Source organism: Sinocyclocheilus rhinocerous, unplaced genomic scaffold (genome assembly GCF_001515625.1).
Source record: "Sinocyclocheilus rhinocerous isolate Xijiao unplaced genomic scaffold, SAMN03320098_v1.1 scaffold588, whole genome shotgun sequence".
NCBI classification, from domain to species: domain Eukaryota; kingdom Metazoa; phylum Chordata; class Actinopteri; order Cypriniformes; family Cyprinidae; genus Sinocyclocheilus; species Sinocyclocheilus rhinocerous.
This window is the reverse complement of record NW_015635063.1, coordinates 150,722-176,656: the sequence shown is the minus strand read 5'-3', so window position 1 is coordinate 176,656 and position 25,935 is coordinate 150,722. Positions and strand designations below refer to the sequence as shown.

Below are 25,935 nucleotides of genomic sequence, written 5' to 3'. Positions count from 1 at the left end.
TCTCTGAGAGCAGCTCGGAAGAGAGGGGCGGGGTCAGCAGAGCTCATTAACATTTAAAGGAAAATGCTACAAAACGGCTTGCTCTGAAAAGAGCTGTTTTTGACAGGGTAAAAAGGTGTTTTTTTCACTACCATTGAGAAATTTTAACCAAACTATGTTACAGAATTTTCATTAAGACCCTAAAGAATCATATCAACTTGTGGAAAATGGGCATCGGATGACCCCTTTAATGATTTGGACGCCATGTATTCAAGGTGTAGGAAAAATACAGCTTTTTCTTGATGGTTACATCACAAAATGTTTTGTTGAAAATGGTGTGAAAGTTCTTCAAAATAATATAGAACCATCGTGAATACTTTTCTAAGAGCTTGTTGTGTTTTAAACTCCATTTTTTCATCAATGACCCATAACTCTGAAATGACTTCATACTTTCAATCCTTTGACTGTAAACAGTTCCCAATGGGTAATATCAGATACCATGTTCTATTTTATTACATTTTTTGTCAGAAAATGCATTGCAAATGGTCTTATTTGACTTTAAACAGAATAATTCTCATTAGCCGCTGACTAACGATGGATGTAAAAAAAGAAAATCTGTAAAGAATATCTGTGATTCAAAGTGCCGCTGCCTGTTTAACACTAATGGAATGGCTCTTCAGAGAGCGCTCTGACTCTCAAGGTCACAGACATGGTCGTGCATTCAGTGTGGAAAGAAGGAGAATCTGTGTCTTTTTCAGTGGGGAGCCATCTTGCCTTCGCTGAGGTCTGCTGTTACCGTGACCCTGCCGAGGGTGATTGTCACACTTGCTCTGTCACGCTTCAGGCGTTGCTTTGGTGACAGTAAGAACTTTGATCTATGGAACCTCTGACTGATCTCACTTCACCGTGATAAAGATACTTCATCACTCTCTCTCATTCTCTTTATTCACCTTGTTAAAGGAATAATTTGCCCCAAAATGAAAATTCTGTCATCATTTACTCACTCTCATGCCATTCAAAACCCCTGCGACTTTCTTTTTATGGAATCCAAAAGGTGCCTTTTAAAAAAAATATATATACTAGCTGCTCTTTTCCATACATTGAAAGCCAGTGGGGAAAGTATTATAAGAATGGGCCATATAACTTGTGCTCTCTATTCTATAAAAGAAAGTTGCTCTCAGATAGGTTGCATAAGGTTTGGCGTCAATGACTTTTGGTCATCGAATCAAAAACATGTCTAAAACATTTGATTTGATTTGAATCTTCTGGAGGAGAAGATTTTCAATGAATATCATATGTGACCCAGGAGCACAAAACCAGTCATAAGGGTCCTTTTTTTGAAATTGAGATTTATGCATTATCTGAAAGATGAATAAATAAGCTTTCCATTGATGTATGGTTTGTTAGGAGATACATCTATTTGAAAATCTGGAATCTGAGCGTGCAAAAAAATGTAAATATAGAGAAAATTGCCTTTAAAGTTTTCCAAATGAAGTTCTTAGCAATACATATTACTAATCAAAAATGAAATTTTGATATATTTACGGTAGGAAATTTACAAAATATCTTCATGGAACATGATCTTTACTTAATATCTTAATGATTTTTGGCATAAAAGAAAAATTGATCATTTTGACCCATACAGTTTATTGTTGGCTATTGGTACAAATATACCCGTGCTACTTATGACTGGTTTTGTGCTCCAGGGTCACATATGTTTGTCACACAACTATTGTATGGATTAAATTCAGTGAATATCAGCTATTAGTCACACAAAGCTTTTGTATGGAGTTGAAGACTTATAATGTAATGCATGAGCTGTATTGACTACTTTTTAAGAATTTCAGTGAATATCGTCTGTTAGTCACACAAAACTATTTTATGAATTTAAAGACTTGTAACATTTTCAATGAATATCGTTTGTTAGTCACGCAAAACTATTGTATGGATTTGAAGACTTATAATGTAAGAATTTCAGTTAATATCATCTATTAGTCACACAAAGCTATTTTATGAATTTAAAGACTTATAACATTTTCAATGAATATCGTTTGTTCGTCACACAAAACTATTGTGTGAATTTGAAGAATTATAATGTAAAAATTTCAGTGAATATCATCAGTTAGTCACATAAAGCTACTGTATGGATTTAAAGACTTATAATGTAATATATTTGGTGAATATCGTCTGTCCATCAAACAAAACTATTATATGGTTTGAAAACCTTTTCAGAGAATATTGTCTGTTCGTCTAAAACTATTGTATGCAAGACTTCTAATGCAGTGCATGAGTTGTGTTGACTGCTTTTTTGATGCTTTTAATGGAGCTTGACAGCACCTGTTCCCTTTCACTTTCATTATATGGAAAAGAACAGCCAGAATTTTCTTCAGCTTTTGTGATCCACATAAGAAAGAAAATCATACTGGTTTAGAACGACATGTGGGTGAGTAAATGATGACTGAAAGATAAACCTTCGAATTGAGGACCAAATTAGAGGACAGGCTTTCTTTTGAGGATCCAGAAAGATGATATGTAGCCCATTATCCTCAATATACAGCGAGCTCATAAGGAACAGAGTAAAAGCAAAGATTCTCTAGTCTTTCATTTTAATGACAAATGAATCTTTATTATCTTCTTAGTCCTGCGTGGGACTCAGCTCCGCCGTTCTGCCGGATAAATCGCCCTCCTTGTTATATTGGTGTCTCATGACAGGTAGCCTGAATGCACAATGAACTGTATTAGGCATTCAAACTGAGGAAGAAACCTATTAATATCAATGCATTCCTAGCTTTTTGTTTATTCCATTCTGAATATTATATTAGTCATGTTTGCTGTTTACCACAACTAGAAGTGTTTTGTTTCGCCTGACAAGAAAAATGTTGTTCATATATCTGTTTGTTAATTTTTTTCGAGTAAGATCATACACATACAAACTGGATACTCGGTTCAGAAGGCCATTTAAAAAAGGAGCCAACAATCTATTGTCTTTATTTTATACCAAAGCTTAAAATAATACTAATAATAAAAAAGCCCTAAAACTATGTTTTCAACTGACGTGACAGTCGGTGCAGTATCCTCTGCGGGCCTACATCAAAGTCTGCATGAGCTCTCTTTCTCTGGAGAGTTGGATGAAACGACTGCGTTTGATTTGCACGTTCGGAAGAGAGCAATCCTGCTACTCGAACCGCCATTTATTTCGAGCATTGGAGTAATGGGGTTCTATAACACTTTTATAAAGCAGCTACTTTCACAGCACAGACGGATGTAAACTTCATAATTAGCTGTCAGAGAAAGAGAGAGAGAACGTAGCGGGTGCAAAACGCATCCGAATGTGGCCCTTTTCTTTCCATGACTGTTCTGACGCAAGTGAAACATGTCTTCTCTTTCATCCCTCATGCAATGACCAGGTTGAGATTGACAGCGCTCTGATCTTCGTGGAAAACGAGAGCTTGTGCTAGAGCTAGGGAATAAGAGACAGACCTGTACCTTAGATGTCTTAGATGTGCGGTTATAATAATCTGTGCTTTGTTATGTACGGATATCCTTGGGGTGTGGATATTTAATGTGCTTTATGTCCTTAGAGGGTCAGATAATACTTTTTTTATTATTTATTCTCCCCTCCCCCGAGCTTCACTTTTTTTTCCCACCGGAAATAATATGTATATTTCTGACCCCTTTCTAATCCTTAGAATTAAGCAGGCTGTTTATAATGTGTTCTTAAAGGGATATATAGTTTACTTAAAATAATGTACTTTTCATCATTAGCTGTGTCTTATATCGAAGGCTGTACCCCCCTGGGGTCACATTTGTCGGTCTCATTTCAGAGAACCATTATAAAATTCACTATTCAAAACTCACATGTTAGATTTAAATTGCTGTAATTTCTGTCTTACTTTGGAAAGTAATGGTTGCTTTTCTGAAATGAGACAGCCTTGATGACGTATGTGGCTGACAAATGCGACCTCCAGAGGGTGCAGCCTTGGAGAATGAGGCAATTTACTCACCCTCATGTCTTGACTTTTCCCAACCAACCAATCAACCAACCACCCACCCAACCAACCAACCCATTTATTAATGTGTTTTTGAAATGATCACATTTTCCAAAATGTGTGTTCTTTTGTGTTCCATAAATTCATGCAGGTTTAGAATGATTAGGGGAAGTAAATGATGACAGTTTTTTTTTTTTTTTTGAGTGAACTATCCCTTTAAGACTTGTAAACATTCTTATCTGATCACACATTCAACATTCAATGATCATAGTTTACACGATTTTGAAACTACATCTCTATCACCATACAATACCACCTGTGTCAGAAACTTGGGTGTTTGGTTTGACAATAACCTTAAATTTGACAAGCAGATAAGTACCGTTGTTAAGTCCTGTTTTTATTATATCCGGCTTCTCTCCAAAGTGAAGTCAATTCTATCATTAAAGAAGCTTGAAATAGCAATACATGCATTTGTTACATCCAGGCTTGACTACTGTAATTCTCTGTATGTTGGTGTTCCTCAGTCCTGTGTTTCTCGTCTGCAGTTAGTCCAGAATGCAGCAGCTCGGCTTCTTACTGGAAAGTGCAAATATGAGACTGTTACACCGGTTTTAATATCACTTCATTGGCTTCCAGTAAAGTACAGAATTGATTTTAAAATTCTACTTTTTGTTTTTAAATCTCTTCACAATTTGGCCCCACTGTACTTAACCGAGTTGTTACAGCCTCATACTTTGTCGAGATCGCTAAGATCTACTAATTCTGACCTGCTGCATGTTCCTAGGACAAGGCTAAAAACGAGAGGTGACCGTGCCTTTTCTGTTGTCGGCCCAAAACTTTGGAATAGTCTCCCCTCTCACATCAGAACTGCCCCAACCTTGTCTGTTTTTAAATCCACTCTAAAGACCTATTTATTTTCGTTGGCGTTCGATATCCCATGACAAATTGTCTTTGACTTTGTTCTCAGGAACGCCACACATTTTACAGCTTGTGTATATTCTGTGTATATTTAATGTGTAATTTTGCAATTTGCCTATTGTTGGTATAGTGTTGTAAAGCACTTTGGTCAACTCCGGTTGTTTTTAAACTGTGCTATATAAATAAAATTGTATTGTATTGTATTATCTCATGTAAAATTAATCTTTTAGTGTACTTACTAGAGGGGTTTGCTGTCAAGTCCAGTACAGTTTGCACTGGCCTATTCCTCAACTGCAGAGCTGTAGGTGCTACACACAGCCAGAAACAACACAGAGTTGGACAGACTTCTGCTCATTTTACTCTTTTCCTTCCCTTCAATATTGTTATCTGTCTTATTTCCTTCTTGAGTTGTGGATTACCCAGTTAGGTTTGTCCGGCAAAGTGTTACGATTTGGTGTCTCTATGTCAGAAATTCATCAGAATGCTGTTTTTTTTTCAGCGTAGTTGGGTTTTTGATTCCAGTATTTTTTCATAGAACATTGAAGTCTTTTATTTCAAAAGATGAAGGAAATTGTGATGCCTCAGAAGATGACCCCTTTAAGGAAATCATGAATGAGCTGCATGCATATGTGTCATCATCGCACAGCAAAACTAAAGATAAGCCATATATTGTGGGTCAGACATGCACACTGCTTTGGAAACACACAGTCTGCCCTCAGCCATCTGTCACAACACACACAGAGCAGTTCATATTTGAGCAGAGACGTCCCCTTTGTGTCTTATAAATCTTGTTTGCCACGTCTGTTTGTTTGCATTTGAACAACAGTAATGAGCTGTAGATTATGTGGCTCTTCGCTGTGTGTTCCGTCCTTAATTATGACCATAATAATCCAATTAGAGCATTAGCGGTGCCGTGAGAGGGAGTGCCTGCAGCAGTGGCCACCTCATTACAGAGCACCTTTCCCTGATTCACAAATCCAGCCGATGATCACGCTCTGACTGGCTTTGGGTTTGTCATGAATGAGTCTTGAAAAGCCAAATTTCATCACAGGGCTTCCATAGCACAGTCAGACGCTCGAGATAATAAGTTCTCACCGATTTTGAGAAGATTATGTGCTGGTAGTGGCACGCATAGCAGTCTAGTGCACTTCAAATTAACTCATCCTCATCTTTACTCCTTCTCCCGATCTATGGATCTGTTTCAAAATGTGGTGATCTGCATAGGTGACATTTCAAGACACCGAAGATGCACTTCGTAAAGGCTGTTCTGAACAGTTACGCTGCATTATGAGATGCCACATTTTGGCCTCAATCTAAGGCAGCATCACATGTATCCTATAACTCATTGCAACAAACGTGAAAATGGAGCACTTACCCCCAGGGTGAACCTTCGAACTCTGTTCAAAAATGCATAATGCGGTAGGAGGCAGTTCTGTTTGAATGGAAGTCAATGGGGGAGATGTAGAGTGAAGAGTGAAAAAATAAAGAACGTAATGTAAAAAAAAAAAAAGAGAAAGAGAGAGGGAGGGGGAAAAAAACAGAAAAAAAATGAATTTTTGAGAAAGGTTTGAGAAATAAAGTTGCAGTTTCAAGAAATAGTCACAATGACCTGTTTCATGTATTTGTTTGCTTATTAATACTTATAGGGCGAAACAGTTCCAAGGTTATTATAGTACTAAAACTATAATAAAAAAAAAATACTTGAATAGAATAAATAAATAAATTGCTTTTGTGTGGAGGGGAAAATAATAATAACTTTTCGAACAACAAAAGTTCCTTGCCATAAATTGTCAACATTTGGAGTGACATAAATTTTGGAGTGAGCTGTAGTTTGAGTCAGAAACTCTTTCAAACAGGTAGGATCCATTTACAGCATTGTGCATTTATATAGTCTTCAGCAGTGGTTACTGACTGTGAAGAAATTCAGAAAACGTTACAAGGCACGCGTGAAATAGACATTATGCAATTTTCAAAAGTTTGCTGCCCATAGGGAGTGTTTTAAATGACTTTAGGTATCTTTGGGGTTAGGATGCTGTCTCTGAAGGTAGTCATTCATCTGACACTCCTTCACTGCACATCTATGTTTTCTCCTCCATCGGAACAGCTCCTGCTTTAATATTTACTTTCTAGGAAATTGTTGTGAATCAAGTTCCTTGTGATAATAGTGGATGATCTCAGAGGAACACTGTTTTTTTCGTGTGAATGAAGTACTGTACAAGCTGGTTAGGCCTCTTTGCTTTATGAAATCGCTAAGGCAAACATTCCTTCAGCTCCCTGCGCTCCACTACCAGCCTTTTAATGAAAGTCAAGGCAAGACGCTGAAGATGAAAGAGCTAACTGAGGAAATCCGCGGATGTACACTCATTAAGTTCAGCTAACTCTAAATCATGTGTGTAGGATTCTCTCAATGGCTTGCATGTGTCCTGCTCTACCATACTACACCTTGCATGGCATTACATGCTTGATGCCAAATTTGCATTTTAATGCATTTATTTTTATTGCAAATGCTCCCTCACTAAAGCAGTTTGATGCAAACTCGTTAACTTCAAAAGAGCACCGTACTGAACTATGAGCAATTCACAGTGTTATCCATTGAATAAGGTAAGTAGTATGTTTTATAATTCAACATATATATTCCTATGAGAGGATGTACTCATCAGGTTCTGAATTTTGCTTTAAATCAGTATGAATTTTACATATTATGGTCATGTATCTTGTAATCAAAGCAGCAAGACGACGTATAGTTTTTGTTACTGCAGTGGCTGTGCACATTTTTCCTTTCCCCTCTCCTTCTTATACTTTGGTGTAATAGAGTCAGTCTTGTTCATTATTCAGTTTTGTAAAATAAATAGTAAACAAAGTTCCTTAAAGGCAAGTTGGCTCACTCAGCAGCCATATTCGACGGACTCCAGGCAGCTAAGACCACCAAAATAATGTTTATGGATCATATTTTGGATCAAAAATACATTTTTTATAACTTTTTATGCTCATGTAATAGGGAAAGAAAAAAGGTTAATGTGAATGTGGACCGTCTTATGCAGTCTTATACAGAAATGTGTAGGTTCTCCATACAGATAATAAGCCTGCACCACTTTGCAGAACACATGTTAAACAAGTCAAACTTGAACTTGACACATTTGGTGTTCAATCTAAAATTAGCCCAAGGGCAATTTGTCCATGTTCAGTAATTATGGTTTGGGCAGAGAGTGTGCCCGTGTCTTTAAGGTCATAAATGATTGGCATTGTGGACACAGACTATAGAGGAACATATGGGAGGTGACTTTAAGAGTGTTTGCACCTTTACCACCAAAGTTTGATCCTCTTTTGTCTCTTTTAATGCCTGAACAAGACCTCCAGGGAGACCATGGCTCTGGTCCAAAACCTAGTGAGCTGCCTATGCAGGAGGCATTTTAAGGCATCATAGTCCCACTCCTGACACAAAGGCTGTTCCACAAGGCAAGCAGAATAATTTTGGTCAAAGTCACCAACATATGTATCACAGATGAGACAGGCCCAGAATGTATTGCATTGAACTGAGTGAAGAAATTCATCCAATATGGCAAATACATTTGTTATATTTTTATAGTGATTATACGTTTATAGTGTAAATTATATTTATTTATAATATAAATCATCCATTGAATACCATTGCATTTAATTAATAAACGCTAATTAAATTCTGTTCTGAATTTTACAGAATTAAATTAAATATGGACTACTTTACCCAATGTTTGGCAATAGGAGAATGCATTGTATCAAGCTCAGTGATGAAATCCATCTAAGATGCGAACTATAAAAGTATAAAATAACATTTTTAAAATGTTTTTTTTTTTAGAGAAGCCTCTTATGCTCACCAAGGCTGCATTTATTTGATCAAAAATATACTAAAAACAGTAATATTGTGAAATGTTTTATTACAATTTAAATGAACTGTTTTCTATGTGAATATTTTATGAAGTATAATTTGTTTCTGTGATCAAAGTTGAATTTTCAGCATCATTACTCCAGTCTTCAGTGTCACATGATCCTTCAGAAATCATTCTAATATACTGATTTGCTGCTCAAGAAACATTTCTTCTTATTATTAATGTTGAAAACAAATGTGCTACTGTGAAAGTGAAAGACTGTTTTGTAACAATTTAAAAATCATATGTACTTATACTTTTAAACAGTTAAATGCATCCTTGCTAAATATTAATGTTTAAAAGAAAATCTTACTGACCCCAAACATTTGAACGATAATTATATACTATATTATGTTACATAAAAATATAAAATGCTACATATAAAAGTGTTACAATTCAATAGTTTATTCAATATTTATGTGGTGTATTTTTTATGCTTATTAGAGTATCACAGCTGTAATGACTTTGATTACTTAATTTTAACTGTAGGGAATTAATTATTATTAATTCATTCAGGTTTATTTCTAGCTCAGGTTTTGAAAGAACTCGATCTGAGAATTCGAGGTCCACCTCCTGGCAAATCATTAGCTCCGTTTTTTCTTTGTAAAGATAAGCAGAGCGAGACAGGAACTCATTGGAGAAAGTTGCCGCCTGGCTGGCCATGGTTCAGCTTTTTACGACTCTCATATAATGGTGTGATGTTCGGGAAATGCCTTACACAGCATTAGCAAGATGTTAACACCAAACCCTGTGGCACATTAGTTGTTGCCTATATAGAGTGTTCCAAAACAGGGCTGGCAGCTGTCTATGTAGACGGTACGCAGCAAAGCACCTCGCTAGGTTTTGTTACAGAGCCCATTTTAGCATGTCACCTACATCGTCTTCTACTTACACTCTCGCAAGCCTCTTCTCTAAAAGATCAAGATAAAGGGAGCAGACATGATCTGCCTTAGTCATCCCGATCCATTTCAAAGGGAAGAGTTGGCCTGAATAACTTTGCAACAAAACAGTCTCCCCCGCTCGTTCTAAACAGCGCTCGTTAGGTTAAGCACATTAAAGCAGGATTGATGAATGCGCTCTCAGGGCCCAGAGTGCGTCGCATGACACAAGAGAGGTTTGGGCATTTCGTCTTGAGTGGCAGGCCCAATCACTTGTGATTTTTCTTGTATTGATCCTTGCCCAGTGTAATGACCCTGAGATATTGTGATGCGCGGGGCCGCCTCTCACACGCATCTCTCTGAATCACGGCTGCTTATCATTCTTTTGATGTTTGAGGTGGACGACCTCAGTGGCACGCGAGTAATGGAGGACATCGCATTGATGCACGCCGGGACAATAGACACAGTCCATTGAGATATGAGTGAAGACAATACAGAAGGACAGGAGTAGATGAATAGCAAACAGCTGCCGTATTTCAGTAGAAGCACGTATGGTTCATACGTTAACATTCAAATCAGCGTGCGTGTCAGGGAATATTTCATGCACGAGCCGCATACGGATGTGTTATGGTGCTGCCGTGCGTTTCGGAGGAGTTTGTTGGAATGATTTTGATGTATGAGAACCCTGGCTTTTCGTTTCTAGAATGTAGAATGAAGCCGGAGATAATATTCTAGCGCATAGATATGCAAGAGTTGTTTATTACTCAGATTCCATAAGGTGGGAATGCATTTCTGCTCCTAAGTAAAATATACGTACATGCTGGAAGAAGTGCAAATGCTTTTGCATTTTCCCCTGAAGTTATAAGGCTATTCAAGGTTTCTCGCAGTTATAATTTAGTTTTGCGTGACACTTTCCACCTTCTCTCTGACCCTTGGAATTAAGCAGCCTGTTTTTGCTGCTGTACCTTTAAGACCTCTATATGTAAATGACTTGGAAAATCGTATTTTCTGTGATTGGCCCCTTTAAAAACGCCATTCTTATTTTTCGTTTTCTCAAGATGCTCTATATGTGTAAGATTAAACCCCGGCGCTCATATGAAGGTGTGAGTTGTTAAATATTCCCTGTCGGGTACAGCAGCTGGATCATCTGGTGTCACAGTGAATGTGAGACCATCGCTATCCACCTCAACCAGCGCTGCATGTTACAAACGCTTGTCAGACGAGCTCATTTTAATTGATTTATCTTCAGCATACACATACTCACAGCCAGCTCTATCTGTCTTGCTTTGGGCTGCAACTTTACTCATTGCATCACCACACACTGTACTAGCAAGGTGTACCTAATAAAGTGGCCAGTGAGTGTATATATACACTGTATATATATCAGTATATTTCATTCATATATTTTATTATTTAATTAATATATAATAAATGTTTTATTATATTAATTTGACTGTCATGCTAATTTGTCAAGATGTTGAATGTTGGCATGGATGGATGGATAGATAGATAGATAGATAGATAGATAGATAGATATGAAATATGTGGGTGTAGCTTCTGTGCAGGCCTGATAATAATATACATTTGACTTTGATTTTCAGTATGAAGGACTATTATTTCTACAAGCTGAATGATTGGAGGTACTTTTCAGTATTCTTCAAAATGTATATATTACACTGGCTGTAAACCAAGGCATTAACTAAGAGCTCAGAGCTTTGGAATTTCACACACACACACACACACACACACACACACACACGCACACACACTCACACACTATGAAGTGGGGTTTCCCATGGACTGGCAGTGGTCCGTGTGGACTGAAGCGCAGTTAGTTAGGATTGCGTGGGTGCACACCATTACGTACACTGGATGCCTTATCTCTTTATTTAAGCCCAGAGGAATTACAGAGCCAGAGAAAGCTGAGAAAGAGAAACTGAGTGAAAGAGATATCAGATAAGAGATTTCGTATTGGAACCGGACAGAATTACAGCACCAGGGCCGCGTTCAAACACTCACTCCTCCACAATGAGTCAGTTTGGAACAAAACATGCGTGCATCATGTGGCATTGTTTTTTTTTTCTGTTTATTAGTGGTGCTTACAAATGCAGTCAGCACTGTTAGTATTGCTTGCATGTGTATTAGAGATTTGGTGTGTAAGCTGCGCTGTTTGCGCTGCGGACATGGATGATACCTTGAATTGTAAGGCTTGTTGGGAGTAAGGTGTGCTTACCTGTGATTTTCACTTGGTGGGCAATAAAACGGGCAAAAACTCCCTTGACTTACGTTAAAGCCATATCAGAAGACATGGTGGTGGGCTCTTTTGACTTGAGCCTATAAGAAACCACCCACAATACCTCAGCATCATAGTGAAAAATGCCACTCACATTTTATACTATTACTACTACTTTTACTACTAATAATATAATGCATTTTATGTTGTAAATCTTATATTATATGCTCTTATTGTCTTATTACACTTGAACAATTGTTATATCTTCCACCATCACTGATAATTAAAAATTAAATTATAGAAAGAATACTGATTACATTAGTAGTAGTATTAGTAGTAGTCGTCCTTGTATTGATGGTGTTATAAATAACATATAATTAATAAATAATATAAATCATAAATAATATTAATGTTAAAAAACAGTAATAATATGCAGTTATATTATCAGTAGTAATAGTAGAACTATGTATTATAAAATAATATTGTACTATGATATTTAGTATTTTACATATGTATTATTAAAATATATAATTATTATTATTATTAGTAGTAGTAGTACTAGTAGTGGTAGTAGTAGTAGTAGTACTAGTATTAAGTATTATTAAGTACTAGTATTAGTAGTACTAGTATTAAAAGTAGTAGTATATACATTCATATTTTATAATACTATTTGAAAATACTAATAGTACTACTAGTACTAATATAATTTAATAAAAATAATAATAATAATCATGTAATAACATATTATGATATCTTATAATTATCTTATATTATAATATTATATAATATACTGTAAATAGAGCACTTTCATTGATGGTGGAAGCGAGGCTTTTTTTTCTAAGTTAGATGCTAAATGTAATATGGTGATTGGCAGGGGAAGGGAGATGGCTTTTCAGCAGGACAGGTATATCATCAGCTTCCTGTCAGAGAGGAAGTCCCTCGCTGTTCCGCTGTGAGCACAGATGCCTATTACCTCTCTTATGGCGGGATGTCAGGTGCAGAATGAACATTTTACACAGAGGTGAGCTGGAAACTGTGCCGAACGGCCTTTTGAATGCTCAGGAAAATGCAACAATAGAGTCCTTTGTGAGAAATTCACTTTTGGAATTCGGTTGAAAGGAGTGTTGGCTTGAGTCTCTTTCTTTCTTTCTTTCACCTTTTCTTTTATACTCGGAATGCTGTATTCTGTGCAAACCCTCCCTGGAGGCTTTAAGGTCACTTTTGGGTTAATAAATCCACTGCTTGTCACTCAACCACATCCCTAAAACTGTCAATCTAGCACACTCTGGCTGAACTGCAAATGTGGGCTGGAAACAATCATGTTCTAGAATTGGATAAAGAATGAAAGCGGCCTGACGTTCCTCTGCCATGAGTAGAACAAGAGTAGACAGGGGTTTATGCATCATGTTATTAACTGGTGGGCTGTGTGGGTTCAGCAATGGAAAACCAGCAGAATTATATCAAATACTTCCTTTATATGTGGGATTGAGTACTACAAAAGCACTGTAGAAAACCTCAACTGATGTGTGGGAATTCAATATTTATCCACCATAGAATCTTTAGGGTCCTGGAAAAAAAAACTAACGACACAAACTTTTACAGCTGCTTTCACACTTGCTTTGATTACTTTGTCTGAACCCAAAATAGATTCCTCCACCTCCTGATGCCTACGCTAATCATTTTCACATTTTGATTTTAGGTCCATTTTATAGTACTGCTGAAAGTTTTATGTATTTTTAAATAATATTTGATTTTATTTTATTTCTTAAGAGTATATGAGGATATAAATCAGTACAGTATTTATTAATATTTAAAATTGACTTATTTATATTTTGAGTTTTCATTTTAATTTCAGTTTAACTTTCAGTAATTTTATGTGCTTTTAGCATTTTCTCATAGACTTGAACTGGGTGTGTCTGAAGAGGAAGACATCCAGAATGAATCTGGTATATTCACCGTGACTGTACGGAGGTATTGTGGGATTATAGATGGCCCAGAGGTCTCATGGGATGGCCTTAAATCTCGTTCCTTTCATAAAGGGAATTGGCTGTCTCTACCTCGATCTGTTTGGACCAGTCAGGGGAGGCGTGTTCAATACTTCATTTCAATACCTCAATACAAGCTGACTTAATTTCCCAGGAGCTCGAGCGAACCAGGAGCTGGCTTTTCCAATCTCATGCCCAGCCATGGGACGACTTCCTCGGGCCACTGTAGACACCATCTCTGCCGCTCATCAGGTCTGGACGGGCAATTGTTTTACAGTCGGACGAAAACAGACACTGAGACAGAAGGGCCTTCCTCTGCTGAGGTGTCTGAGAACTTACCCGACTTTAATTTGTTTTATTGATAATCAGCTATGACAGGGAAATCAGTGGATTTAAACAACTTTGAGATGCATAGAAAGACTTGAGGCTGAGAACGCGCTCACATGCCTGACCGCTCGACATCATGTCAACGTTTAAATAAATTTGTTTGCGCGTTTGGCAGACATTTGGCTGATCGTCAGGGCTTCTTTGTGAGGTTGTGACCCAGACCATCATGCTGATTGAAGCGCACATTTCAGCTGTTTGTTTTCATGCATTTACAGTGCCATTTATTTTCGATATTCAGCCCAGAAAATATGCTTCACGGCAGACATGAGCGTGATGGATCAAAAGAGTTAATGCAGATAAACTTCATTAATTACAAATCTCAGAATGACAAATGGCTGCTGTCATGTAATGAAAAATTTCACCGCACTCAGAGTTCGGCCGTTTCATTAATGCTGTGCTATTTACAGCAGCGCTACAAGAAAACAAAAATCTGAAAATGTACAGTCTACACTTTTTAACACATTAAGCCACTGCATCCTGCAAATCACATGCTTTCTGACAGGAATACAAATGAGACGGAAAAAAATGTCAAAATGTTCCTTTTATAATGTGTGTTCATGTCCTTTTTAGAAACTCTGAGAGTTATTAAACAACGGAAAGGCCAGGTAAAAACTGAAACAAACATACTCAAAAGAATGTGTGTGTGTGTGTGTGTGTGTGTGTGAGAGAGAGAGAGAGTCTCTACTTTGAGCTTATTAGTAATAAACCGTATTACTATATACATAGTAATAGTTAGTTTTAAGACTTATAGTCTCACGTAGCCAGACCTTCAGACTGATGGCTGAAGGTCTGAAATCCATGGCAGCTTTAATTGGCTAAGGCCCGCCCATGAGGCAGTTTGACTGACATGTCAAACAACCAATCCCAGTTCGTTTCGTTCAGCGTCACGTTTCGGGCGTGGAAATGTCGCCACAATAACAGACCGGTGTGTAAAACTCTCGGACGCATTTTAAAGATTCTATGCCGCAAACTTTAAATATTTCACATACTTTTGAAAACCCAGCGTTTGGTTGATCCTGATAAGCGCTCGTCGTCACAGTTGTAAACACGACGGCTTTCTACTTTCGTGAGGGGGTTTGGCGTCCCGGCATCTTTGTTTCCAGGCAGAACGTTAAAGAACGCGACACACACGTCTCCCGGAAATCCTGTATAATTCAACCAATCCGATGACGACTTCGAAACTCCTGAAGTGTTTCCAATTTTGTGTTTGTGTTTGTTTGTTTGTTTATATTATTTATTTATTTGTGAATGACTGTTTATTTATGCTTATTCAACCATCTAAATAAATAGATACATAAATAAATAGTGAAATATGTAAACACTTGCATGTTACTCTATTGCAGTTATTTTTTTTTAAATAATGCAATAAAATGTATTTATTTATTTATGAATAAATGAATGAAAAAATATGTATGCATATTTAACCAAACAAACAAAATAAATACATTGTGAAATATGTAAACATTTGTATGTTACTCTATTGCAGTTATTATTTTTGAAATAATGCAATGCAATACAATTTATTTATTAATTTATGAATGCATAATTAATTGTTTATGCATATTTAACCAATCAAACAAAATAAATACATTGTGAAATATGTAAACATTTGTATGTTACTCTATTGCAGTTATTATTTTTGAAATAATGCAATACAATTTATTTATTAATTTATGAATGCATAATTAATTGTTTATGCATATTTAACCAATCAAACAAAATAAATTACTAAATAAATAAATACATAAACAAATTGTGAAAAATGTAAACATATGCATGTTACTCTATTATTGCAGCAACAATTTTTTAAAGTAATGCAATACATTTTAAATAATGCAGTAAAATGTATAAATTTATTTATGCATGTATGCATGTATGTATGAATGAATGAATGAATGAATGAATGAATGAATGCATATTTATTTATGCATATTTAACCAAGTGGGTGTGTTGTTTAAATCGTAATTAGTCTGTCCATTTCAAACCATTTTGGACTACTTATGAACATAATAGTTCAGTCATATATTATTAGGCATTATCAATCATACATATGTGGTTGTCTTGTGTTGACGTAGTAGGGAGGATGGGTCATTTAGAGCTGATGCTGATATATAAGAATGATGATAAGAAGCGATCTAAATGAACCTGACCAGCAGCAATGTGGTGTTTCTATCACTTCTGCCCATTTGCTAATTACAAGTGCTCAGTGGTTTCCTTTAGTTTCCTGTATTCAGATTTCTTGTTAATGCATACAGCCTCTTTTGTCTCCTAAAACATTATTCATCTGTGCGGTACTAAAACCATTCATTGAGTCTTAATAGTATACAATTAACTGATTGGACGTGGTTAGATGAGGGTGTCATCTCCAGTGTGGCGTCCTTTGATTTTTACACCATTTTCCACTGATTTTCTATAAAGTCATGTATCTTTATTTATTTTTAATTTAAGCCAATCACTTAGATATTTAAAATGTATTTCCAGGTTTAAATGCAAATTATCCCTTAGTATTGACAAATGCTTTTGGATCCTACTGTAATGCACATCCTATGAAACTATGATGGCAGGGCTTTGCATAAACATGTATGCATTTTTTCTTGCTGAGGTTCAGTAGAAAGACCATGTGACATCTGGTCTTGAAGTCAAACAGATTTCTGTGCTCTCAGGACACACACATATGCACACAGACACACATGTACTCACACACGCTGATCTCTGTCGCAGGATGAATAGTAGGCAGTGAGGGCAGGTGGATTCGCACAAAGTAATGAAATGAAATGACGGTCCTCCAGGAAGAGTATTTGGCCCCTGCCAGACGCGTGTAGACGGTTGCGAAGGGAGGAGGGGGTGTGGGAGCATCCGTTAACTGGGGGTGTGTGGGGGGGGTCTGGGGACGGTAAACAGCAGACGCCAGGCGGAGGAGACGCTAGCAATCTTCACAAAACACGCACATACATATAAACACAGCCAGAAAAAGACTCCGCTAGCATTTCCAGCATTGGAATTCAACGCAGTGTCCGCGTAGGTGGCTAGAAACACGAGCGCTTCCCTTTAAAAAGATTCACGGAAAGTGCTAAGTCATCGTTTGAGCGGGATGCAAACATCTGCTAAGATCAAAGCTTTCCTTTTTTTTCTGCATGGAATGAGGACGTGTTCTCCGAACGATCATTCCTGCTTATCCAGTAATGATCTGCTCTCAGTTGAGAAAAATTCAGAATTGCAAAACTGTTTCCCTTCCAATTTGTAAGTGAATTTATAACAAGTAAAATAATAAAATAATAATAATTTACTTTAAAAATGCAAATTATTATTATTTTTTAATATATTTTGATAGTTAATACAAAATAAAGACAATACTACTACTACTACTAACAATAATAATGTAGTTTTTTTATTTTGTATTAAATATAACAATATGTAAACAATACTTGCAGCAGTTACATGAATTTGTCCTACCATAATTTAAAATCCAAAAGACAATTTTGTATCCTATGGGAGCTTGTTTAATAAAATAAAATAAAATAAAATATAAAATAAAAAAAATGTGTTTTAAATTTGAAATTACTTCCCAAATCGGAATGGCACTCAACCCTACTCAGAACGCGACATGCTTCCCCTTCTCTCAGCCTCATTCTCCTCATCTTTCCGCTGCCAAGATCTCTCCTCCTCCTGCTAATTCTTGGACACTGACACAACATCTCTGCTAATTGTGGCGGTTGCTCAGCAGGGCTGTTGAGACTGAAGCAAGGGTTGACGTAGGAAGGAATCATAACCCCTAAGGCCTAATTAACTCTGTTGGTTCCCCAATTAATCCATTAAGTTGTTTTGGCTCGGCTGCAAGGCCTCAGGCAGAATTTTATATACCAATACACCGCTGCATTAGACGCTAAGATGTTTGCAAAGGGAGCAAGATGAACCGCATGACATAGCATGTGATTTTCAGATCATTTCTGTGATTTCTTATTATGATGTTGTAATTGTTTTAGGTTCATGTTCTATGGTTACCTCGGTCGCTATTTAATAAGGTCTCTAAAATTCGGAGCCATAATGATCTTGATTTTAATGATTTTAATTAGGGGCAATTATCAAAGACAGAGGCATGCTGCATGCAATTCTAATTTATAAATTATATATAAAATGTTTTATTATGAGCATTTAGATGAGATCATGAAATGGGAAACACTATGGAATCAGAGAACGAATGAATCCAACATGCCTCTATATTAAAACTGTTTCATTGCACAAATTTCGGATTGCTTGTTATTGCATATTCATTTGATTTGGCAGAATCGAAACGTTATTGTTATGCTACCTGATGTTTTGGCAGGATCCACCGCATCCAGTGCAATCAGTACGAAGCCAAACTGAGATAAAGGAGGAATCAGATTTTCTTTGATGTTTTTAAATAAAAATCTGTATGAAAAAATGCTGTTTTCCAAATAACCAACCGAGAGTAAGCGGCAAAGACAGCTTGATCTCATGTATATTATGTGTTTTCAGAGATCAGAAACCTTAAACATTATCATTTTTTGCTTTGTGGATCTGTCACTTTGTCCAGGCTTTGCACATTATTTTCATTATTATTTTTGAATAATGGAGGAACAGCAACTTGGATCCAACTTGGAGTTCAGAAAAGTTTGTTGCTCGTTTTACATGCGAAGAAGCAATTTACATTGGGATTTTAAAGGCACAGCATGAAAACAGCCCATTTGATTCAAAGGGTCAGAGATGAACAGCCATGGAAAAATAATTATGGGTTTTTGGCACAAAAGCAAACAAACAAAACTATATTTTTTTTTTTTTTTTTTTCCTGCAATGGCTTAGATGACTTTGCAGAGGATCATTTGGACCAAGCAACTAATTAAAAATATTTAATGCAAAATGTCAAATACACAAATAATCAAATAAATAAAGTTTATATGCATTGCAAATATATTTTGAATATTTAAAAATAGTGCCCAGCGTACGTTTTCTGACCTCTAAACACTTTTTAAAATAGAAAACCCAGCAGCTGAAGTAAATGACTTCAGTCGAGTCCATTTGTCATCTGCAATTAGTATTTAGAAATGTCAGCACGTAAATGTCCATTCCTGCTTCGAGTTATTTTTATTATTATTATTGTTTTTTTTCAGTCATGATTGGCTTTCAAAGTCACTGATGCAAGAAAAATGGTGGCCATTAAATGGTTGACAGCCTCTAATTTTGGAAAGGATTCCATTAGAGGTATTTGTGTGTTGATGCTGGAATCAAATGTAGAGTGAATGCTGCATGTGCCCTTCTGCCTACAGTTTATTGCATTTTGACAGCAACATGCAATATACTGTATGAACAGCTTTTTGAGGTCCTGTGGAACATGCATCTGTGCTTAAACTACTATTACAATTGGTTTAATATTTTTTAAATGCTTTTAAAAGAAGTCTCTTATGTTCACCAAGTCTGTGTTTATTTGACTAGTAAATACAGTAAAATTAATACAATTTTGACATATTATTGTAACCTAAAATAACTTTTCTATTTGGATATATTTTAAAATATAATTTATTGCTGTTATGTGAATTTTCAGCATCATTACTCCAGTCTTCAGTGTCAAATGATCCTTCAGAAATCATTCTAATATGATGAGTTGCTCAATGTTGGAAACAGTTGGAAACCGTGATACATCAGCAGGAAAAGAACAAAAACAAAATACCATAGTCAACGCAATGACATAAATGGTGTACAACAGTTCATTTGAAATAAACCATTCAACCTAAGTAGCAAATCAAACTGAACTGAACATAAAAACATCAGTCTGAATCCTGGGCTGAATCATTGAGAGCTCACTGAATCAATTCGGATTTGACTCACTGAACCACAGAGTCAAAACTGGTCCTAAAATTGTCCTGCCTAGAGTTTATTGCATTTTGACAGCAACATGCAATATACTGTATGAACAGCTTTTTGAGGTCCTATTGAACATGCATCTGTGCTTCAACTAAACATAAGTCTGAATCCTGGGCTGAATCATTGAGAGCTCACTGAATCAATTTGGATTTGACTCACTGAACCACAGAGTCAAAACTGGTACTACAATTGTCCTGCCTACAGTTTATTGCATTTTGACAGCAACATGCAATATACTGTATGAACAGCTTTTTGAGGTCCTATGGAACATGCATCTGTGCTTCAACTAAACATCAGTCTGAATCCTGGGCTGAATCATTGAGAGCTCACTGAATCAATTCGGATTTGACTCACTGAACCACAGAGTCAAAACTGGTCCTAAAATTTCACATTTTTATTTTTAGTGAAACTTAAAACAGTCTAATTACAGGTTAATTACGTTTTGTAGTAGTGCCTTGTATTATAATGTAGTAAACATCATAATATGTTGGGAAAAAAAGTAGTATTGCGTAGGAAGCGCTGACTGAGAATTCTCTATTAATTCATATGGAACAAGTGTTTGTGTGCTTCGGAAACAACAGAATGATGCTGTTCCTACATCAGCTATTTCCTGTTTGTTTTCTTGCCCTCCAGTGCTTGAAAATGAGTATAATTGCAATGCATAGAGCAATATGCTGAGTCTCTCTGTCGCAGCACAGACACATGGCAACACGCAGGCGGTGGGATCGTGTCACACACTGCGGCTTTGAGGGGAATTTGCCGGCTGCTTGGCAACCAAACAAATGGAGAAAACGGTCTGGGCAATTTTTATTTTCCAGATGATTAGGTCCAACAGAAATTACGGTTGCTAAGATCATTGACCATAAAATTAATTATTAAGGCGGGAATCAATTGTATTTCTTAGCCGCAAAACGGATCAATTTTTTAATGTTTGTTTGTGATTACCTGACGCTAGAGGTGAGGAGCCGTTGATGACCTGTAATCGGTCTGTTATTTATTGGACGTTCAGGAGCTCATTCGTGTCAAGGAGGACACAATCTGTCACCGCGGGAAGTCTGCTTACTTCCCCAGCAATCAGCGGATGGCCGGTCAGACCATGTCGTTTGGCTCATGTCGGGGTAATAACACCCACGCGCCGTTTCAGAGATAATAGTAAAGTGTGTGGGTATTTACCTTGTCCTTGAAGATAGACGCTGGTTGTCCTTGGAGACGGCGGCGGTACGTTAGTAATGACGTCTGCTCAGTCATCAGCCGCATTTACACCGTCAACCACTTCACGTGTTTTTACAGACACCTGACACAGATTGAATCTTGCTGCATATGTGTAAGCGAAGAAAGCTCTGAGATTTGGGCTGCTTTCAAATGTGGGTCTAAATGCAATGAGTATTTACTATTTATTATATAAAATCGAGTTACTTGTATGTCCTCTCATTGATCAACTGATGTTATTGAATGCATGGGACTTCCTACATTTGAATTGCATATGGAGTGTATGCAGAAAATGAATATTTATTTATTTACTTACCATGCTCTTATATTGCATGATTGTTCTTCTAAATCAGCGTCGGAAATGTGGGGAAGGATCATAGGTTTGAGCTACAGTAGAAGTGAATTTAAACTGACACCAATAGATAAATGACTATGAATCCTTTGCTGATATATGTGTAGAAACCACACACGAGTGGGATTTCAATTTCATAAAAAATACGAAATTAATAAAATAAATAAACACATACAAAATAAACAGTAGTTTATTGATATGCATACATATTTTTCAATTCATATAATTAATTGCTAAATTGGAATATTTATTGTATACTAATATGTATATTAGTTTTATTAGTTAAATGTATTATTTTTATTAAATATAAAATAAATTGATACTAGATGATTCATGGGATAAACAAGTAAACAATACACATTATTGCTAAATATTCACATTTATAATTCTGTACTTCAACTACATTCAACTATTGATGATATTTGATTAAATACGAGCACTATATGAAGAGTTCAGATGCAAATGCCAAAAATGTGAAATTTTCTTCTAAAATGAGAATTTTTATCAGGCTCCTATGTGTTGTGTGAATAGGTTCTATACCATTGCCATTTATGAAATAACTGAACATAAACATATGAGTCTGATAAAATGGCACTTTTTCACTCTTCATATATCCATTTCACTAAATATTGTTGATTTTCCTTCAAAATCAGTATTAAAACATGTAGGGGAAAAATCCACAGATGGGCAATAAGTGAATTTATACACAAACAGACTGTAAAAAATATCTGTGAAAGTAGCCATAATAACATTGATAAGGTCTGACACACCATCATCGCTGCATCTTGTGTTGGCAGAATAAACTACACTGCATATATTGCACATGTTCTTATAGTGTTTCCCAGTTATCAGCTCACATAATAATCACCCGAGCATGAAGTCCTCTGCTTCTCCTGACTTCCAAAGCGAAGTGCAGTTCCTCTAACCGCATCTCAGTGGATTGGCTTGTTTTGCGTGAATGCATCGTTGCTGTAGGGCCGCGCATACATATTCATGTATCGTCTCCTGCACGTGGGGTCTCTTCACGGCACGCGGGTGCTCGGGCAGCCCTGTGACAAATTTCCACTTCATCATCGCGGCTCCCAGAGACGGCCGTCTGCGCATGAACTCCACTGCCTGCATAAGTCAAGTGATGTTATTTTTTCCACCTGCTCCTGTAAAGGACCCGTCGCCCATATGATGGGAGGAGATGCTGTTGTGACGGAATATTTGAATTCTGAATAATTCATTCAGTTCTGAATTGATGGCACTCCATTCAGAGATCAGCTCTTAAATGCAATTTGGGAGTAAAGACTGGGAAGGTTCACAGGTGCAAATTAGTTTTTACAGAATGCATGCAGTCACATGAATTTTGCTATACAGTTTTTTTTTATAGCAAATAAATATATATTTGTGCATAAGTGGGACTTTTAATCCACTTGCATTCTGTAGGGGTGTGAATCGGCACTGGCTTCACGATTCAAATCGATTGCGATTATAATTTTAATGATTCAATTCAATTCAATATCACGATGCATCACGATTATATCTAATTTATTTTGTGCATTTTTATTAAATTATATAAGCAGACTTCCTTTTAAAATAATTATGCTAATTAATTAATTATTAATATTATTCATATTATATTAATTAATCTAATTATTTTAGTAATAATTTTTGCTTTGAATCAAATGTTTTAATATTGTGATCTGTGAGTTGGTTGTTTTGGCTCATATTTTTTATTAGCGTCTTTAGCACCAAGCTATGTAATAAGTATGTATTAATATATATATATATATATATATTAAAGATCTATACAGTTACTGTGATGTATTGTAAAATTATTCGCACTGAAAAATCTCGGTCGTGCCGCACACCCGTAAGACCAGATAAATGTAGGGAAAAGGGATGTGAGCGAGTAACTAACGTTGGCTGTGACTGTCTATCCAAATGGGATTATGTTCAATCCCTGTGATTATAGCTCTGGAAAGGTGCACTTGCCTGCGGAAAGATAGTGGGATGCAGATTACACTTATTATATGTGCACAGAGATGTCCGCGGGCGCTCTAACGTGTTCACATGTGCCGATTTGCAAAGAGCTGCTCGGACACAATCCATCCATACTAATGACTCGTTCCGTTTTACCTCCCTAATAGGCTGGCAGATGTGCGAATGGCCCCCTCCCCACTCTATCTGATGCTGGAAGCGAGGAGGAAACTGGGTAGATGGCCAGGAAAAGCAGTAGTTTGTCAATGCTAATCCTATACAACGCTCCATGTGACGGGTTGCAAATGTTCGACTGCCAATAGCGATATAATTCGATATAAATCTCGGGCTCGTCAGGTTGCCACGGCTGCTCGGGTTCCCCGCGTTGCCATCGGCCCTGTGCGCGAGCCACCGAATTAGGGTGAGAGACACGATCCTGCTTTTCTGTAAGCAAATAGGTTTAGCACCTGGCAACACTCACTGAACACTACATTATCCCCTCATCGCTAGGGGAGACGGGCGCCTCTCTGTCTGTCCTCGCCTTCTCTTGTGCGACATGTCTTTTTTTAGCTCTCATAATCTCGGGCCGTCTGGGTCTGATGTGCGGTCCTAATTCGGGACGCTGGCCGGAGCGAGTGCAGTGACATTTGGTGGAAGTGTCGTCCCAGGTGTCAGGATCCATTTTCCTCATGTTGCCTCTCTTTTCCTTCCTGTGCATCTCGCTCTCGCTCTCTCAACCTCTTCACAAATTCAGTCCGTTTCCATTAGACAGCCATCTGCCTGGCCTTTTCAGGTGCTGCTGTTTTGGTTAATATATATATATATATATATATTAAAGATCTATACAGTTACTGTGATGTATTGTAAAATTATTCGCACTGAAAAATCTCGGTCGTGCCGCACACCCGTAAGACCAGATAAATGTAGGGAAAAGGGATGTGAGCGAGTAACTAACGTTGGCTGTGACTGTCTATCCAAATGGGATTATGTTCAATCCCTGTGATTATAGCTCTGGAAAGGTGCACTTGCCTGCGGAAAGATAGTGGGATGCAGATTACACTTATTATATGTGCACAGAGATGTCCGCGGGCGCTCTAACATGTTCACATGTGCCGATTTGCAAAGAGCTGCTCGGACACAATCCATCCATACTAATGACTCGTTCCGTTTTACCTCCCTAATAGGCTGGCAGATGTGCGAATGGCCCCCTCCCCACTCTATCTGATGCTGGAAGCGAGGAGGAAACTGGGTAGATGGCCAGGAAAAGCAGTAGTTTGTCAATGCTAATCCTATACAACGCTCCATGTGACGGGTTGCAAATGTTCGACTGCCAATAGCGATATAATTCGATATAAATCTCGGGCTCGTCAGGTTGCCACGGCTGCTCGGGTTCCCCGCGTTGCCATCGGCCCTGTGCGCGAGCCACCGAATTAGGGTGAGAGACACGATCCTGCTTTTCTGTAAGCAAATAGGTTTAGCACCTGGCAACACTCACTGAACACTACATTATCCCCTCATCGCTAGGGGAGACTGGCGCTTCGTGAAAACACGCCTCTCTGTCTGTCCTCGCCTTCTCTTGTGCGACAAGTGGTTTTGTCATTCTCTCCTTTTTTTCTCTCGTAATCTCAGGCTGTCTGAGTCTGATGTGCGGTCCTGATTCGGGACGCTGGCCGGAGCGAGTGCAGTGACATTTGGTGGAAGTGTCGTCCCAGGTGTCAGGATCCATTTTCCTCATGTTGCCTCTCTTTTCCTTCCTGTGCATCTCGCTCTCGCTCTCTCAACCTCTTCACAAATTCAGTCCGTTTCCATTAGACAGCCATCTGCCTGGCCTTTTCAGGTGCTGCTGTTTTGGAGGGGTGGAGTTGGCCAGGTCAGGGCATGTTCTCATGACGGGCCTAACTGAGGGCCTGATCCACAGTTAAACGTGGGCTGCGTCGCTGTTTAGTCCTTACAGCGCAACGCTTGCATCCGGAAATAAATACTGACATTTTTCAATAAATAAATAAAATAAATAATAATAAAATAAAAATAAATATTTAAAATAAAAATAATAAATAAAAATAAAAATTTTCAGACAGACCTACCAGTTCTAAGATGAATCGATAGTGATTTATGCTTGTGTAGAAGAAACCACACACGAGTGGGATTTAAACTTCTTAAAATAAATCTACTTCACAAAAATAGTTTATTGCTACATATTTCAATTTATTTATTTATTTATTTATTTATTTTATTTTTTATTTTTTTATAATTTG

General features: G+C 37.2%; 1 protein-coding gene and 1 long non-coding RNA gene across 2 annotated transcripts in view; both read left to right on the top strand.

Annotated features, from left to right (window-relative positions):
* The window catches only part of pcdh9 (protocadherin 9), a 284,972-nt gene that overhangs the window by 141,952 nt on the left and 117,085 nt on the right, over nt 1–25,935 (top strand). The gene's annotated exons all lie outside the window — the stretch shown is intronic.
* Nucleotides 4,429–25,935, top strand: part of LOC107746590 (uncharacterized) — a 26,168-nt gene continuing 4,661 nt past the window's right edge. The window contains exons 1-2 of the long non-coding RNA XR_001640714.1: nt 4,429–4,814; nt 22,627–22,630. This is a non-coding gene — a long non-coding RNA (uncharacterized LOC107746590). The remainder of the gene's footprint in view (nt 4,815–22,626; nt 22,631–25,935) is intronic.